The sequence below is a fragment of the Dama dama genome, chromosome 1 (genome assembly GCF_033118175.1).
Source record: "Dama dama isolate Ldn47 chromosome 1, ASM3311817v1, whole genome shotgun sequence".
Taxonomy (NCBI): Eukaryota; Metazoa; Chordata; class Mammalia; order Artiodactyla; family Cervidae; genus Dama; species Dama dama.
In genome coordinates, this window is record NC_083681.1 from 48,964,356 (window position 1) to 48,984,020 (window position 19,665).

The window sequence follows — 19,665 nt, forward strand, 5'->3', positions numbered from 1 at the left end:
GATTTTTGTCTATAGCAGAAGAGACAACCAATTTAAAAAGTGCTGTTCAGGATCTGCTATGTGCCAAATAGTATGCTAGGCACCATGAATTCAAAAATAAAAAGACTCAGGCCTTTCCTTCAAGCTAATCTAACTATGGAGGGAAAGAGAAGCAGAGGGTTTAATAAATGATCACAACTGATCATGAGTGATGCCTGTTTGGTAGTGGTAAGGAGAAAGGGCAATAGAAACTCAAGTTCAGTGTTTCTGCTGTATGAATCGGATGAAATAATGTATTCACAACTGCTAAATTGAAGTGTATGATGCTTGATTTTAAAAGATCAAAGAAGGGCTGATTTTACTGAGAAAACAAGGTTTCACCTGATTCTTAATTGCCCATGTTGTTGAAGTTGAAGCATTATACAATTTTAAATTGGCGATAGATTTATGACTATATGCTTAATATTTTTGACCATTTCTTAGGGTTGGAGTACTAGTTGATATCTCAATCTGATGGTTTTTAACAAAAAATAAAGGAGCTGTATGAAAACAAATAATATATAAGAATATGCTACTTCATTCAGAATTCATACTTTATTTGGATATTGTTTGGTGTCCCACTCCATACTGAGAATATATAGGGTTACATTTTGGCTTCTGAAACAAGGATGCAACTTCTTTCTCTAACTTTCCAAAAGGAAAAATTAATTATTCTCCTGGGTCAACTCTTGAGATTAGTCATAAACAAATGAAGACTTGTCTTGCTGAATTAGCTTAGGAAACAAATAAAAGACTTAATTGTCAGTGGCAATGAAAAAACATACAGTAGCTTTACAAGAATTTCAAACTAATTTATGGAAGTTCTAAGTAAATTTCAAAATGATCTCTAAAGTTATCAAAATATTTTTCATATTTGTCTAGCATATTTAGTAAGGCATCAGAGTCATACAGAAGGCAAAACTATAATATTCACATAGCTTCCATTCTATTAATGAAAATCATGGAACAGCAGCAGATCATGCACCTCAATATAATTAGTGAATTGGAGCCTCGGTTTAAATTATGTAAGTTAGGAGGAAAGTGAGCCAGTGAAGACTGGGTTTATTAGAAATTTCTGCCTGCAAGACTGAAAAGATCACGAAAAGAAAGACCATGGAAGCTTACCATCTATCTCAATTTCAAAAGCATTCATCTAGCTGAAATCTGTTATATATTAACAGAATAGAGGGAGTAAAATATATATAAATGTATAACCTTTGATCTTACTGAGAGGTCATTTGAGAAATATCATGAGTACCTTCAAAACATAAAATGAAATTCTGATTCTTAGTATGTTTCTACAAGTTTTAAAATCTGATTTAATATTTTTCTTTATTGAGTCTTTCCACTCAAAATGGTTTTAATTCTGACACTCTTAAGTATGATGGTAGGAAAATGGGGATCATTTCTCAACATTGTTCCATTTTTTTGAAGACTGCAGGTAAATTTCCTTTGAGGAACTCCTTATCTCTCTGTACAGCTTGAGTGAGACCAATAATAACAATATTCTAATAAATCACTCTCCTGACCTTTCAACCACAGAGATTAAAAACTGAAGAAAAAAATTCTCCCCCTTTACACAATATGCTACAAAGAGTTTAAGATTACCCTTTCTACTGGACAGTGAAATGACACAAAACCATTTACAGAACATCTTCCCCAGTTATGTGATTATCTACATTAGGGAAAAAAATGAGTGTAAAACAAGATGAAAACAGATATGAGGGATTGACTCAGAAAGAAAAAAAGGACATAATGACATTGAGTGCTAAAGCTTGGGTCCCTAAGATCCTTTAATTTAATCTGTGACCCATTCTGTTATTTCAGTTTACTTATAGATCGCTTTATGTGTAAGTTAAATGATTAAGCAATTAATGGCACATCTGTCTTAATGTTGCCTTAAAGTATGACAATTTTATTCCTGTGTTGTCTCACTCACCGTGTACTAAGAATCTAAATGAGAGCATTTTGTCTCATTCATTTGTCCCCTAATGTGTGGCATATAGTGGATGCCAAGAATAGCTATGTAAAGATACGAAATAAGGGGGAACATGAGAGAGTGTAAGAAACAAAGGAGAGAAGGTGATAAGTAAAAACAATTATACATGACTATTGAATCAATAGATTCATGAATTAATGTCCACATAGTTAATTAAAAGTGAATGGAATAATAACATATGGCTCTACTCTGTGATACTTAATTTTCAGGCATCATTAGCATCAATAAATAACTTAATGTCTGTTTTTGATTTAAGGTAACAATACTGAACAGATAAATATATGATATACACAGTTATATTACAGGCAATCTAGTCTGAATTCTCGTAAACATTTACAAATATATACATTTTATATTACAACATATGAAACATATACTAAAATGAACCTCTAAATATGTCTTTGAACTTCAGAGCAACTGTATTATTTGCTGGTCATCTTTGATATCACCATCTGAGCAAAAAAGACTTTATTCTTTCATATTTATCTTTAAATCCTGGCTTGACCCTTGTCCTTATCATATTTTTAGCTTGTATATAATGGTTAATATTTATTGAACATTTATTATATACCAGACATTGTGGTAAGCACATTAAATAAGTTATGTGTAGCATAGCATATTTCTTCTTGCAATGTTCTTAGAAAATAGATGCCAGTATCAACTCCTTTTCACATTGAGGCACATTAATGGTCACTTACCATGTTCCCTGGATACATAGCAGATAAATTATAGAGTCCGGATTTTCCTTTAATTGATACATATTTATCTTCAAATTAATGTGAAATCCAATTTAATAAACCTGAGAAAATTATGATTACATAGATGGCAAATTTTAGGTACAGAGGCTTTGTTATATTTTTGCTTTAATCTCTTATTGTATTTTTGTATCAGATGAAGTTTATATTAATGTGGTTTCAGGAAAAATCATAAAGTAGATTTCAATAAAAAATATAAAAATAAAACCTCTTGTCTCCCATTTGGACTTTTCCCTTTATAATATCTCAAACCCACCAAAGATAATAACTCTCTGTATAATAATATGAATATCTTGCTTCTAACCAAATTTGAGCCATATAACTATATATGAGGGATTCTCATACAGAAAATATTTGTCAAACTGTTTGGATTGGAATGGGGCTCCTGGATAAGTGATGTGAACTTTAGGGAGGAGAAACATAAAGTGAAGGTGAAGGAACCTTTAGAAATATATTCCCTGATCTGATATTTAAAACTAAAAGGGAAACTCCTACTTCCAAAAACATTGTAGTAACATTACACAAAGTGAAAGTGTTAGTCACTCAGGTGTGTCTGACTGTGTGCGACCCCATAGACTGGAGCCTTCCAGGCTCCTCCGTCCATGGAATTCTCCAGGCAAGGATACTGCAGTGGGTTGCCATGCCCTTCTCCAAGGGATTTTCCTGACCCAGGGATTGATCCTGCTTTACAGGCAGATTCTTTACCATTTTGAGTCACCTACGAAGCAAAATCACACAGAAACATACCCCAGGACTTCAACACACAAGAAATAAATGTCTATTCCTGTTTCTTTTTACAATATCCCTGGCCTTTTGGTCATCTACTCAGAATACTTCTACTCTGTTCTATCTTGTCTTATATTTGAACAGTCTACCTAGTGCACTTCTAATCTGCTTTGTTTTCACACTATAAACCAATGGGTTAAGAACAGGTGTGAGAAAATGGAAAATATTGGACAAGGTGATGTGGGGCAGAGGGGAGTGGTACCTGCCTATTCTGTGGATCAAGGCTAAGGCAATAAGTGGGACATAGAAAATGAAGACAGTGTGAATGTGGGAGACACAAGTGTTGAGCACCTTAAGGCATGCTTCCCTGGAAGCTATTCCCAGAAGTGTCGTCAAGACTAGAGCATAGGACAGAACAATAAACGTGGAGTCAACTCCAAAGGAGCAGAGTACCAAGACCAGCCCATAGATAACATTCACACGAATAGGCCCACATGCCAGCTTCATCACATCAGGGTGGAAGCAGAATGAGTAGGATAGAACAATATTCCTACAGAAGGGAAGCTGTTGGAGCAGAATGGGCAAGGGCATCATCAGTGCTGCCCCTCGAGCCACAGCAGCCAGGCCCATCTGAGTAATGTGGGAGGGAGTCAGGACTATGGTGTAGCGTAGTGGGTTGCGTATGGCCATAAAACGGTCAAAAGCCATAGCCAGCAGCATGGCTGACTCCATGGAAGAGAAGGTGTGGATGAAGAACATCTTTGCCAGGCAACCATGGGACCCAATCTCTCAGTGGTTGAAAATAAAGACTTTAAGAACAGTGGGCAGTGTAGATGCTGACATGCCTATGTCAGTGGCAGCTAACAAGGACAAGAATACATATTGAGGCTCATGAAGGCTGGGAGCCTTGTGTACTATGTGAATGATGATGCTGTTTCCCAGGATGGCAGTCACATACATGATGCTCAATGGGATGGAGATCCAGATATGAGATGCCTCCAGCCCTGGGATTCCTGACAGGAGGAAGAAGGGTGGTTGATGGTGGGTGCTGTTGAGCATAGACATGATGGTGAAACCTGAAAAAAGAGAGTATGTGTGGAAATTCAAGCAGTAAAGTTAACTCAGTTTCATTCCATAGTTGAAGAGAGAATTTAGAGGCAGAGGAAGGTAATTTCTGTTGCATGAAGAGAAAATTGAATAGGGTTAATTCAAAAAGCTTATGTAGTATTTTTAGGTCATTAGGACAGCAGAGCCTGGTGGGCTGCTGTCTATGGGGTCGCACAGAGTCAGACAGGACTGAAGTGACTTAGCAGCAGCCACAGCAACTGTTTTGTGAGTATATTTGTTGATGCACTGGTAACATCCAAACACTGCCAGGTGAACTATACCAAAGGATTTTAAACAGATCTCATAGAACAAATGAAGATTCACAAATCACATAATTAATTTAGTCACTTTAAAACATGCAATGGGGGACTTTCTTGGTGGTTCAGTGGTTAAGACTTTGACTTCTAAATCAGGAGGTGAAGGTTCAGTCCCTGGTCAAGGTGCTGGGATCCCCCATGCCTTGTGGCAAGACACAAAACAAAACAAAAACAAAACAGAAGCAATACTGTAACAAATTCAATAAATACTTTAAAAATAGTATGCATCAAAAAATTCTTTTATAAAAAATAAAACAAAACAATGTATTGGAAACAAGGGTACAGAAGGGGTTCATTAGCACATTTAAAACAGTGTACAAATGGGAAGGAAAGCCTGCAGTACCTGAATGCTGGATCATGCAGTATCCATATATCCTGTCTCTCTGCTGATGGCGTTAGTGAGACGAGGTGAGGTCTGAGCAAGGGAACCCCACAAGTGAAAACTCCTTGGAGCCAACACTCATGCTCACTCTATCAGGACACGATAGCATCATGTACGCATGGCCACAGCTTTAATTTTTTACTTAAGGCTGTTTGACATGCATAAATTCTGCCCATATTTCTTGGGCTGAGAACATGGGGGACCAGAGAAAAACCACAGTCAATGTTATTAATGGGTGATTGATTTAGGTACTTATAACATAACTGTCATTCTAGGCATGGCATTATCATACCTTCTGATTTTTTTCCATTTTCTATCTAGAAATAACATGTTTTGTTCTATCATATATTTCATTATTCTGTATTTAACATGTCCTAACATGACCTACCACTTAGCCACTATCTATATTTACTATAACTTATTAGTGTTGCCTATATTTTATAAGCTACTTGTTTGTTCTTCATAATAATACTTCACAAATACCATGCATCCTAGCTAAATCTCAAAAGGACTATATTATTCAATATCTATGCTTAATGCAGATCATAGCTTTCATATACTTCATTGTCTTCTTTTCTATACTTGAATTGAATATTTTTCAATCATAATATTCATGACTACTTCTGGGGATATGAAAGTTCTTGCTTGAAAAGTGATAGAGAAAAAATTGTATAAACAAAAGAAACAATAAACAAGGATTGACATAAAGAAACCTGATAAAAGAGAAATAAATTGATAACTGTTTGTGACCAAAACTCTTTCAAATAAGTACAATGAGAGACAGAACAATAGAAACCTGAGTAACACAGATATTTGTTGAGCACTTAATTTGTACCATAAAATATTTGTTGAGCACTTAATTTGTACCATAAAATTTGATACGATCTCTAGGTGATAGAAATGATATGCAACTTATGATCCCTTCTCTAAAGTTCCTTGCAGAGTATGACACACTTGGTGGAAGAAGCATCTATTCAAAACTAGGAACAAATAAAGACATTATAAAATGATCTCTCACTATGTTATTTACAGAAATTTATGCAGTATTTTTTCCTCCAACATTTTATTTGATGACTTGACTTCAACAAAGAGGAAGCTAGATTTATTGTTTCAAAGCCCAAACAAAAATGAAAACAGAGGAAAGCAAAAACTAAAATCTTAATAGACTATGTGTCCTTAGCCACTTAGTCATGTCCGACTCTTTGTAACTTCATGAACAGTAGCTCACCAGGTTCCTCTATCCATTGGCTTCTCCAGGCAAGAAGTAGGGAATGGGTTGTCATTTCCTCCTCTATAACAGACTTAGAGGGGTAAACAAATTCCCAAGGTCACGTGACTTTGAGTCAGTCAGTATTAGAACCTAAATTTTCTGTCCTACTACACTGTTCCTTCAATAATATACCCTTGTTAAGTTATAAAAAATAAATACACAGATAGTAGGCATACAGTGGCAGGGTACTAAATGAGGAGTTGTAGAGTCATAGCAGAATTCAAGGAGAGAAACAAATATGCGCTCTTATTTGGGTGGTGAAAATTTTTAATTAGAACAAGTTCTAGGCTGCCTAATTCCAGGCTTACTCACTTATATGAACAAAGGAATAAACAAAAACAAAAATCAAAAATGAACAAACAAAAGATAGCAAAGGTATGGACATCAGAATAAGACATATTAGGGCAGGACACAAGGAATATGCTTCTGAATGAAAAGAAGAGTTGAAAAAGAAAGGAAACTAAAATAAGATATAATAGATAGTATGGAGTCTTGTTAGAAACCATAATGTCAGGGGTAAAGAGGATGTGGTATAATTAGGGTTTTACTGAGTATCAGAATGCAAAATCATCAGTGCTAAAGACAGCTTGGATTTATTGCAAACTGTTTGGCTACTTTTATAGCCATTAAGAGGTCAAGTGGTGAGAACCTACACAATTGTATTTGATCCACCAGAGAGAGACATAGACAAGGGCAGTTTTAAGTGGAGGCCAAAGAAAACAAGCTACAAAAACAAACAGGATTCAAATGATAAGATAAAGGAGAAGTTTTTTGTATTTCCATACAAATTGTGAAATTCTTTGGTCTAGTTCTGTGAAAAATACCGTTGGTAGCTTGATAGGGATTGCATTGAATCTATAGATTGCTTTGGGTAGAATAGCCATTTTGACAATATTGATTCTTCCAATCCATGAACACGGTATGTTTCTCCATCTGTTTGTGTCCTCTTTGATTTCTTTCATCAGTGTTTTATAGTTTTCTATGTATAGGTCTTTTGTTTCTTTAGGTAGATATACTCCTAAGTATTTTATTCTTTTTGTTGCAATGGTGAATGGTATTGTTTCCTTAATTTCTCTTTCTGTTTTTTCATTGTTAGTATACAGGAATGCAAGGGATTTCTGTGTGTTAATTTTATATCCTGCAACTTTACTATATTCATTGATTAGCTCTAGTAATTTTCTGGTAGAGTCTTTAGGGTTTTCTATGTAGAGGATCATGTCATCTGCAAACAGTGAGAGTTTCACTTCTTCTTTTCCTATCTGGATTCCTTTTACTTCTTTTTCTGCTCTGATTGCTGTGGCCAAAACTTCCAACACTATGTTGAATAGTAGCGGTGAGAGTGGGCACCCTTGTCTTGTTCCTGATTTCAGGGGAAATGCTTTCAATTTTTCACCATCGAGGGTGATGCTTGCTGTGGGTTTGTCATATATAGCTTTTATTATGTTGAGGTATGTTCCTTCTATTCCTGCTTTTTGGAGAGTTTTAATCATAAATGAGTGTTGAATTTTGTCAAAGGCTTTCTCTGCATCTACTGAGATAATCATATGGTTTTTATCTTTCAATTTGTTAATGTGGTGTATTACATTGATTGATTTGTGGATATTAAAGAATCCTTGCATTCCTGGGATAAAGCCCTAGCCAAAGTAATCTTGAGAAAGAAGAATGGAACTGGAGGAATCAACCTGCCTGACTTCAGACTCTACTACAAAGCCACAGTCATCAAGACAGTATGGTACTGGCACAAAGACAGAAATATAGATCAATGGAACAGAATAGAAAGCCCAGAGATAAATCCACGAACCTATGGACACCTTATTTTTGACAAAGGAGGCAAGGATATACAATGGAAAAAAGACAACCTCTTTAACAAGTGGTGCTGGGAAAACTGGTCAACCACTTGTAAAAGAATGAAACTAGAACACTTTCTAACACCATACACAAAAATAAACTCAAAATGGATTAAAGATCTAAATGTAAGACCAGAAACTATAAAATTCCTAGAGGAGAACATAGGCAAAACACTCTCCGACATAAATCACAGCAAGATCCTCTATGACCCACCTCCCAGAATATTGGAAATAAAAGCAAAACTAAACAAATGGGACCTAATGAAATTTAAAAGCTTTTGCACTACAAAGGAAACTATAAGTAAGGTGAAAAGACAGCCCTCAGATTGGGAGAAAATAATAGCAAATGAAGAAACAGACAAAGGATTAATCTCAAAAATATACAAGCAACTCCTGAAGCTCAATTCCAGAAAAATAAATGACCCAATCAAAAAGTGGGCCAAAGAACTAAACAGACATTTCTCCAAAGAAGACATACAGATGGCTAACAAACACATGAAAAGATGCTCAACATCACTCATTATTAGAGAAATGCAAATCAAAACCACAATGAGGTACCATTACACGCCAGTCAGGATGGCTGCTATCCAAAAGTCTACAAGCAATAAATGCTGGAGAGGGTGTGGAGAAAAGGGAACCTTCTTACACTGTTGGTGGGAATGCAAACTAGTACAGCCGCTATGGAAAACAGTGTGGAGATTTCTTAAAAAACTGGAAATAGAACTGCCATATGACCCAGCAATCCCACTTCTGGGCATACACACTGAGGAAACCAGATCTGAAAGAGACACGTGAACCCCAATGTTCATCGCAGCACTGTTTATAATAGCCAGGACATGGAAGCAACCTAGATGCCCATCAGCAGATGAATGGATAAGGAAGCTGTGGTACATATACACCATGGAATATTACTCAGTCACTAAAAAGAATTCATTTGAACCAGTCCTAATGAGATGGATCAAGCTGGAGCCCCTTATACAGAGTGAAGTAAGCCAGAAAGATAAAGAACATTACAGCATACTAACACATATATATGGAATTTAGAAAGATGGTAACGATAACCCTATATGCAAAACAGAAAAAGAGGCACAGAAATACAGAACAGAGTTTTGAACTCTGTGGGAGAATATGAGGGTGGGATATTTCAAAAGAACAGCATGTGTATTATCTATGGTGAAACAGATCACCAGCCCAGGCGGGATGCATGAGACAAGTGCTCTGGCCTGGTGCACTGGGAAGACCCAGAGGAATCGGGTCAAAAAATGAAAGGGTTTCAGTTTTTTTTGAAGGAAAATATTCTATAATTGAAGATGAAGAACTGAGAAACCCACAGTATTGTAGCTGATGGTTAGAAAGATTGTTGGTAAAAGTGGTTTTAGACTAGAGCACTAGGAATCAGGTATGAGAGGTGGTGTCTAGGAGTTAATGGGTAGCGCAAAACTGGTGGTGGAAAAATATAAATTATTAAGTACAAGTTACAGCAAAAACAGTACTAGATTTTTGTAAGATCAGTTCAGTTCAGTCTCTCTGTTGTGTCTGACTCTTCGCTACCTCAAAGACTACAGCACGCAAGGCTTCCCTGTCCATCACCAACTCCTGGAGCTTGCTCAAACTCATGTCCATTGAGTCAGTGATGCCATTCAGCCATCTTATCCTCTGTCATCGCCTTCTCCTGCCTTCAATCTTTCCCAGTATCAGGGTCTTTCCAATGAGTCAGTTTTGCAAGATAGCAGGGATAAAAAAGACAATTCAGAACAGGGTTTAAGAGCTTAAGCTCTGGAATCAGAAATCCCCAAATCAGACTCCTGCTCCCACCACGCCTATAATATATTAGATTTGTGATCTTGGTTAACAGTTTAACCATTTGGTTCCTCAGTAAAATGAACCAGAGGGAACCTATCACATTGCCACTAAAGTAAGACTTTAAGCTAAGCAGATAAGCAAAGAGTGCACTGCTGGAAGCTGAGAGCTGTAAGAAAGAAGGAAGGTGGATAGGGCTTAGCAGGAAAGAGGGGGATTTGGAAAGCAAGGACATCTTCCTTTCAAAGCCCTAGTTTTGTAAAGTCCTCCCACTGTAGAATACAAAGGAACAACTGCACTGTTAAATCACATCTCTGTCATTTGTCATGCTGTGCAATACACACATAGGAGGGCTTGCTTTTTCTCCTAAAGTTTCAGAAAATATACAGTGTATCATATAATTTCCCTTGGGGAACCTGAAACAAAGAAGACACTTAGGAACAGAATCTTATTTTTTCTAGGTCATCTTAGAGCTGTGGAGCATTGGTCTCTCTGAATTAGTCCTGGGGCAGGAAGACAGGAAGGACTTTACTTGTTTTTGGAAGTGGCAAAAGGCCTCCATGGACCCAGGGCAAGGAGCAATAAGACTAAACTACCTAGTAACTCTCATCCTATATGTTATCCTCAAATATCCCTACACAATAAAGAATGTGAGAATCTGCCTCCCTTTCATAACAGAAGGGTAGATAGTACTATCATAAACTATGTTACATTTAATATTTAGATAACTTTGTATCTGTTCCTTCCATGGTAGAGAATTAATGCTGGGAAAGATAAAAATATTTGAGAAAAGGAAAAAGTGAATCATGGGAGCTTGTGGAAATGGAGATGTTCAAAAAATAGGAAGGACATCAGCTTCAAAGCAGGACTTCAGGATGTGAGAAGACGAGAAAAATGAAGTCTAACATGATAATCATGACAGGAAGCAATATAAGGGCATAAGCAATATTAATGGTTCATTGACCTTAAATTCAACCACTATGAGAACACTTTTCCTTTCAGCTTTAACCAACCTTTTCCTGTGAACTTCCTCTGAGTTGTAATAAATTACTGCCTTCAGGTCTTCATACTTAAAGTTTAGTCAGAAAAGTCCTAGGTTACATTGGAGCCACAGCACCTACGACAGGATAGCTGAACTCTGGACAATGGTTGGAGCATTTATTCACATGTTGTAGTGTTTTGGCAATGCTGGAACATGTTCCAGGTGGTAAAGCGCAATTAAAAAGCCATCTGGCTCTTCCAAATCTCTTGAGGATTGGCCAGGTCTTACAATGTCTTAGGAGATCACAGAATTCCTCAGAGAATAAGGTTGGGGCAATAAAGTGAAAAGAAATCAGGTCAAAAAAAAAAAAAAAAAAAAAAAACTTTCATTTTCTTTTTACAGAGAAAACAGTTTCAATGTCCAAACATTTCTGTGAAGAGATAATGGAAGTAGCTAGATCACAATAAGTTACAGTGTTGTGTCTGAGTGTGTGCATGTGTGTGAGAGTGTATGCCTGTGTGAATGGAATAGTATGAGGACAAGAAATTAGGACTTCTTATTTTTAGTTAAAAATATGTTTTTCAAGAACCTTCTTTAAAAATGTCAATCTCAATTATACTCCGTGAAAAACACTGTCACACATTTGAGACAATGCAAGTTGAGCCAGATCAATTTTGACAGAAAATTTAAAGCATGCTAGTTAGTTTTCTTTTGGATAGACTAAAGAATTCAAGATTATTGAAAGAAGATATCCCCAAACAGACAAAAATATACCAATTCAGTTATTGATGAGTTTTCCTTTAGAGCCATACATACATAGACCATTAGAACAAAACTGAATTGTAGATTATCATAGATTTCTCATTTATAGATATGAGTCCCTGATGAATGGATAAAGATATGGTACATATATAAAGTGGAACATTACTCAGCCTTTAAAATGAATGAAATAGAGACTGTGACATTGAGTGAAGTAAATCAAAGTGAAATATCATATAATATTACTTATATGCAGAATCTAGAAAGAAATGATACAAATGAACTTATTTACAAAACAGAAACTAACTTACAGGCTTAGAGAATGAATTTATGGTTATTTGGGTTCTGAAGGAGGGCAAAAGGATAGTTATGGAGTTTGGGATCAACATGTACACACTGCTATATTTAAAATGGATAAACAACAAGGACCTATAGAATAGTACAAGGAACTCTGCTCAATATTACATAACAACCAAATGGGAAACGATTTTTTAAAAGAATGGATACATATATACATATAACTGAATCACTTTGCTATACATCTAAATCTATCACAACATTGTTAATCAACTATACTTCAATGTAAAATGAACAATGCAAAGAAATAGAGGAAAACAATAGAATGGGAAGGACGAAAGCTCTCTTCAAGAATATTAGAGATACCAAAGGGATATTTTAGGCAAAGATAGGCACAGTAAAGGACATAAATGGTATGAACCTAACAGAAAAAGGAGACACTAAGAGGAGGTGGCAAGAATACACAGAAACTATACAAAAAAATGTCTTAATTACCCAGATAACCACAGTGGTGTGATCACACACCTAGAGCCAGACATCCTGGAGTGTGAAGTCAAGTGGGCCTTAGGAAGCATCACTATGAACAAAGCTAGTTAGGTGATGGATTCCAGCTGAGCTATTTCAGATTCTAGAAGATGATGTTATTAAAGTGCTACACTCAACATGCCATAAAATTTGGAAAACTCAGTGGTGGCCACAGGACTGGAAAAGGTCAGTTTTCATTCCAATCCCAAAGAAAGGCAATGTCAAAGGCAATGTTGAAAGGATGTTCAAACTACTGCACAATTGCACTCATCTAACACACTAGCAAAGTAATGCTCAAAATTCTCCAAGCTAGGCTTCAACAGTTTGTGAACCAAGAACTCCCAGATGTTGAAGCTGGCTTTAGAAAAGGCAGAGGAACCAGAGATCAAATTGCCAACATCCATTGGATCATAGAAAAGGCAAGAGAATTCCAGAAAAATACCTGCTTCATTGACTATGCTAAGGCCTTTGACTGTGTGAATCACAACAAACTGTGGAAAATTCTTCAAGAGATAGGAATACCAGACCACCTTACTTGCCTCCTAAAAAACCTGTATGCAGGTCAAAAAGCAAAAGTTAGAACCAGACATGGGAAAACAGACTGGTTTCAAATTGGAAAAGGAGTATGTCAAGATTGTATATTGTCACACTGCTTATTTAACTTATATGCAGAGTACATCGTGTGAAATGCCAGGGTGGATGAAACAAAAGCTGCAATCAAGATTGCTAGGAGAAATATCAGTAACCTCAGATATGCAGATGACACCACCCTTATGGCAGAAAGTGAAGAAGAACCAAAGAGCCTCTTGATGAAAGTGAAAGAGAAGAGTGAAAAAGCTGGCTTAAAACTCAACATTCAAAAAACTAAGATCATGGCATCTGATCCCATCATTTCATGGTAAATAGTTGGGGAAACAGTGGAAACAGTGACAGACTTTATTGTTTTGTGCTCCAAAATCACTGCAGACATTGATTGCAACCATGAAATTAAAAGACACTTGCTCCTTGGGAAAAAAAAAAAAAAACTATGACCAACCTAGATAGCATATTGAAAAGCAAAGACATTACTTTGCCAACAAAGGTCCATATAGTCCAAGCTATGGCTTTTCCAGTAGTTTTGTATGGTTGTGAGAGTTGGACCATAAAGGCTGAGCAACAAAGGATTGATGCTTTTGAACTGTGGTGTTGGAGAAGACTCTTGATGGTCCCTTGGACTGCAAGGAGATCACACCAGTCAATCCTAAAGGAAATCAACCATGAATATACATTGAAAGGACTTATGCTGAAGCTGATGCTCCAATACTTTGGCCACCTGATGATAAGAGCTGACTCATTAAAAAAGCCCCTGATCTGGGGACAGACTGAAGGCAGGAGGAGAAGGGGATGAAAGAAAATGAAATAGTTGGATGGCATCACCGACTCAATGGACATGAGTTTTGAGTAAGCTCTGGGTGATGGTGAAGGACAGGGAAACCTTGCATGCTGCAATTCATCCAGTTGCAAAAAGTCGGTCACGACTGAGAACTGAGCAACAACATAAAAACTCACAAAATTGTGAACTTGCTAAATATATTTAAAAAAAATGAGTTGTCCATGCTCATGAAATATATTTGTAGTATGTTTAAAAATATAAGTCCAAGTTTTTTGACTGAGTTTATAGAGTCACTGAGTTCAATCATAAACCCAAGATTTTGTAGCCAAACTGCCTGGAGTCAAAACTCCACTAAACTGGGACACTTTGGTGTCCTTTAACAAGTTATTTTAATGAAATGTGCCTTTGTTTGCTTATCTATGAAATGGGTATTTATTAGTAGTAATGCATTATATATATATATATATATATGTATATATGTATATGTAAAGAGTATAGTATATTTGGCAAATGGCAACCCACTCCAGTATTCTTGCCTGGAAAGTTCCATAAACGGAGGAGCCTGGTAAGCTACAGTCCATGGGGTCACAAAGAATCAGATAAGAATGAGCATGCATGCCTGTTATCTGAGCCCAGTGACCATGGAATACAGCTGTTAATCTAAAATAATAAAGTATCCAGTTATTTTACCAGCAAAGCAGGTTTATTCAGAAGCAACAAAGAATTGCAGTTTGGTTACATGGAATTAAGGGTGTCCCAGGTGGCTCTGTGGTAAAGAATCCTCCTACCTATGTAGCAGACACAGGAGAACATGGGTTTGATCCCTGGGTTGGGATGATCCCCTGGAGTAGGAAATGGCACCCTGCTCCCCTATTGTTGCCTGGAAAATTCAATGGACAGAGAAGCCTGGAGGGCTACAGTCCATGGAGTTGCGAAGAATTGGACACACACTCGACTGAGCACACACACGCACTTGAAATTATGGCAAACAACATGCAATCCCCATAAAACAAAAGATAAGAAACTTTTACAGAGAAGGGGAAGTTGGGGGCAGAGCGGGGGAGTATTAAAAACAAAAAAACATTGGAGGAAAAGGAATTTGTAGTATAGCAACTTTTTATTGGCTACGTGGTAACAGTCTTCATTGACTGAGATATTGCCAGGCAAGGAGAAAATATTTCTTCCTCCTGCTAATAATAAATTACTGTCACTTCCTGCCGGATACACAAAGCATATCTTCCGGTCAAGATCTGTATTGACATCAAGCATGAGAGCTGCCCCTTTTGGCTTTCCAACTGCATTTTTGTGAGGTTTTCCATGATTAATTTGCACAGCACAGTTTAAGAGTTCTCTAACTTTTTTTTAGTCTAGGAAGTGGCTTACTGCAAGGAGCCAACCTTCCCCATACGACACAGATGGGGTTCAGTGATGCCCTCTTCCTTACCTGTGACAAGGCCAGACACAGACCATTTAAATTCCCATTTTTTTTTAAATCTCATAAATGATTAGCTGAGCTATTTTGTCTCCAATGATCAATTTTTCCTGCCTTTGCAATAATCCTTTAAAGTAAGTACAGAGTTTGTTTCATATTTAAAAATGTCCTGACATAGGTCAAAGACTATAAAGGTATTACTTATGACATTATTTACTATGTGATATTATTAGAATCTTTATAAACTAGGCTCACAGACTTTTTAAGTAAATTTATTTATTTTTAATTGAAGGATAATTGCTTCACAATATTGTATTGGCTTCTGCCATACATGAGTCAGCCAGAGGTACACATATGTCCCCACCCTCTTAAATCTCCCTGGCACCTCCCACCTCTTCCCACCACTCTAGGTTGCTCACAGAATTTTAACTTAAGATTTTAAATGTAAATGTATGGAAAATTTAAATTATTATAAATAACATAACTAAAATTTTAGATGGGCAAATATGAACAAACATAACAGGTTTATTAAAAGTCTAGAACATTTAAAAGTGCATGAATCACTCACAATCTCCCCACTTCTAACACAATTATTATCACACTTGGTATCATCCTCCATCCTTTTGTAGATAGTTTAGTTTATTATAGTTTCAATCATATACAGTTTTAAGCATTCTGTAAAAACATAACTATTAATTAAAGAGTAAATATGTAATTCATATTCCATAATATCACTTTAAAGCATACAATTCGTGGTTTTCAATATTTTCAAAAAGCTAAGTGAACATTTGAAGTAACCCTTAAATACAGACCCCCTACTGCAGCAGCAAATGAAAATAGGAGTTGATAGGTTTTTATGTCTGCTTTTGAAGGGACAAAGGATCCTGCTTTCCCCATAAATGAGATATAAAGAAAACAGTATATCACCAAAGACTTGAGATATAACTCCTTAAATTCCAGTTGGAGGTCCAATTCTTGTGTGCTAAAGCAATTTGGAGACTGAGAAGAGATAAAATTCTCTTCATAAATTCCACTAAAAAATTACAGAGGAAATGTTTGGATTATCACAAACCCAAAAAACCAACCAAACAAGAAAAAATATGTATTACAAGGCATCTCAGTTTCTCAAATGGAAATATGTAAGCACAATTAAAATTAAAACTTTCATCTAAGATGAATATTACAACATACATATACAAAAATTAAAAATTTTTTTTAAAAGACAGAAGATAAACACCAAGCTTCTAAGCTCAGTATTTGGCCAGGGTTGTGTGCATGGTGCTGAAGCATTTATCCTCTCATAATAATAAATGGAATTTAGTAATAATCTGAGCATATCCTTATAAAGCCTCACATCTTAATATCTTAGCTATCATTGACTTCTTTTTTGGCCTGTAAATGACTGACTGGAGTGGAAAGAGTAGTATTATTGACATGAAACAATAAGACATCCAGTTGTTTCTTAGAACAGTATATGTATCACTTAACTAGGGGCTTTCCTGGTGACTCATGGTAAAGAATCTGCCCGCAGAGCAGGAGACTCAAATTCAATCCCTGAGTTGGGAAGATCCCCTGGAGATGGGCATGGCAACCCACTCCAGTATTCTTGCCTGGAGAATCCCATGGATAGATGAGCCTGGTGGGCGACAGTCCAGAGGACTGCAAAGAGTCAGACACAACTGAGCAACTTAGCATGCACTTAATTAGGCATATTTGCTGGCCTAGCAAACAATTGTTATTTTATCAAGAATTTCTCCAAGGCCCTTACCTCACAGTATTTGTCAATTCTAATCTATTTTATCATGAATTTTGCTCCATTTTAATCTCTAGATTACATCTACATTTAAATCATTATACTTTTAGATAGAGCTAAATCAGATTTATCTGGGGATTGATTATCTCCTATGAGGATCTTATATCATAATTACTGTGCAATTTGAAGGAAAGTGTTTAAAGTGCAGGTGAAATCATCCCTTTTTCTTGCACTCCAACAATATGACATATTTTTGTCTGCCTCATATTTGGACATTGACTTTACCTGTATTTTATAATTTTTTAAATTTATTTTTATTATTTGGAGGCTAATTACTTTACAATATTGTAGTGGTTTTTGCCATACATTGACATGAATCAGCCATGGATTTACATGTGTTCCCCATCCCGATCCCCCCTCCCGCTTCCCACCCCATCCCATCCCTCTGGGTCTTCCCAGTGCACCAGCCCTGAGCACTTGTCTCATGCATCCAACCTGGGCTGGTGATCTGTTTCACACTTGATAGTATACTTGTTTCAATGCTATTCTCTCAGAACATCCCACCCTCACCTTCTCCCACAGAGTCCAAATATAAAGATAAACACCAATACAGTATACTAATGCATATATATGGAATTTAAAAAGAAGGTAACGATAACCCTATATGCAAAACAGAAAAAGAGACACAGATGTATAGAACAGACTTTTGGACTTTATAATTTATTTTATATAAAATTTCTATTTGAATATATCCATTTTTGTTGTTGAAGAAGCATGAACTTTATTACGACTCTGTTGCTGTCTGCCAATTGTGCCCTTGATTATATTGTTTAGGCTTATTTTTTTCTTCTTTTTAAAAATCACAAAACAAATTTCCCTGGTCTTATTGAACTAGAATTGACATATAACATTCTGCAAGTATAAGGCATATAATGTATGTATTTGATACACTTATATATTACAAAATTATCAGAGTAGAGTTAGTTAATACCGCCATTGTGTCACATAATTCAGTCAGTTCAGTTCAGTCACCCAGTAGTGCTCGACTCTTTGTGACCCATGGACCGCAGCATGCCAGGCCCCCCTGTCCATCACCAACTCCTGCAGTTTACTCAAACTCACGTCCATTGAGTCAGTGATGCCATCCAACCATCTCATCCTCTGTTTTCCTCTTCTCCTCCTGCCTTCAATCTTTCCCAGCATCAGGATCTTTTCAAATGAGTCAGTTCTTCACAGCAGGTGGCCAAAGTATTGGAGTTTCAGTTTCAGCATCAGTCCTTCCAACAAATATTCAGGACTGATTTCCTTTAGGATGGGCTGGTTGGATCTCCTTGCAGCCCAAGTACTCTCAGGAGTCTTCTCCAACACCATAGTTCAGAAGCATCAATTCTTCAACTCTCAGCTTTCTTTATAGTCCAACTGTCCATCCATGCATGACTACTGGATAAACCATAGCTTTGACTAGACAGACCTTTGTTGGCAAAGTAATGTCTCTGCTTTTTAATATAATGTCTAGGTTGGTCATAACTTTTCTTCCAAGGAGCAAGCACCTTTTAATTTCATGGCTTCAATCACCATCTGCAGTGATTTTGTAACTCCCCAAAATAAAGTCTGTCACTGTTTCTACTCTTTCCCCATCTATTTGCCATGAAGTGATGGGATCAGATGCCATGATCTTAGTTTTATGAATGTTGAGTTTTAAGCCAACTTTTTCACTCTCCTCTTTCACTTTCATCAAGAAGCTTTTTAGTTCTTCTTCTCTTTCTGCCATAAGCGTGATGTCATTGGCGTATCTGAGGCCATTGATATTTCTCCAGGTGATCTTCATTCCAACTTGTGCTTCTGCTGGGCTGGATAGCCCAGCATTTCTCATGATGTACTCTTCACATAAGTTAAATAAGCAGGGTGACAATATACATCCTTTCTTGATTTGGAACCTGTCTGTTGTTCCATGTCCAGTTCTAACTACTGCTTCTTGACCTGCATACAGATTTCTCAGGAGGCAGGTCAGGTAGTCTGGTATTCCCATTTCTTGAAGAATTTTCTGCAGTTTTTTGTAATCTACACAGTCACATAATTATCATTTCCTTTTCGTGGTGGGAACCCTTAAAATGTATTCTAAGCAATTTTCAAGTATATAATGTAGTATTGTTAACTACATCACCATGTTATACATTAGATACCCCGAATTTACTCATTTCATAACTAGAAGTTTGTGCACTCTGACAAAAGGTTTCCTATTTCCTCATCTCCCCAGTCCCTGCCAAGTACCATTCTACTCTCTGTTTTTATCAGTTTAGCTTTATTATATAACTCATATTTGA

The 19,665-nt window shown here is 36.6% G+C and overlaps 1 pseudogene; it reads right to left on the reverse strand.

Moving 5' to 3' along the window:
- Positions 1 to 3,618: 3,618 nt before the first annotated feature.
- Positions 3,619 to 4,563, reverse strand: LOC133057200 (olfactory receptor 51I2-like; annotated as a pseudogene).
- Between the last annotated feature and the right edge of the window lie 15,102 nt (positions 4,564 to 19,665).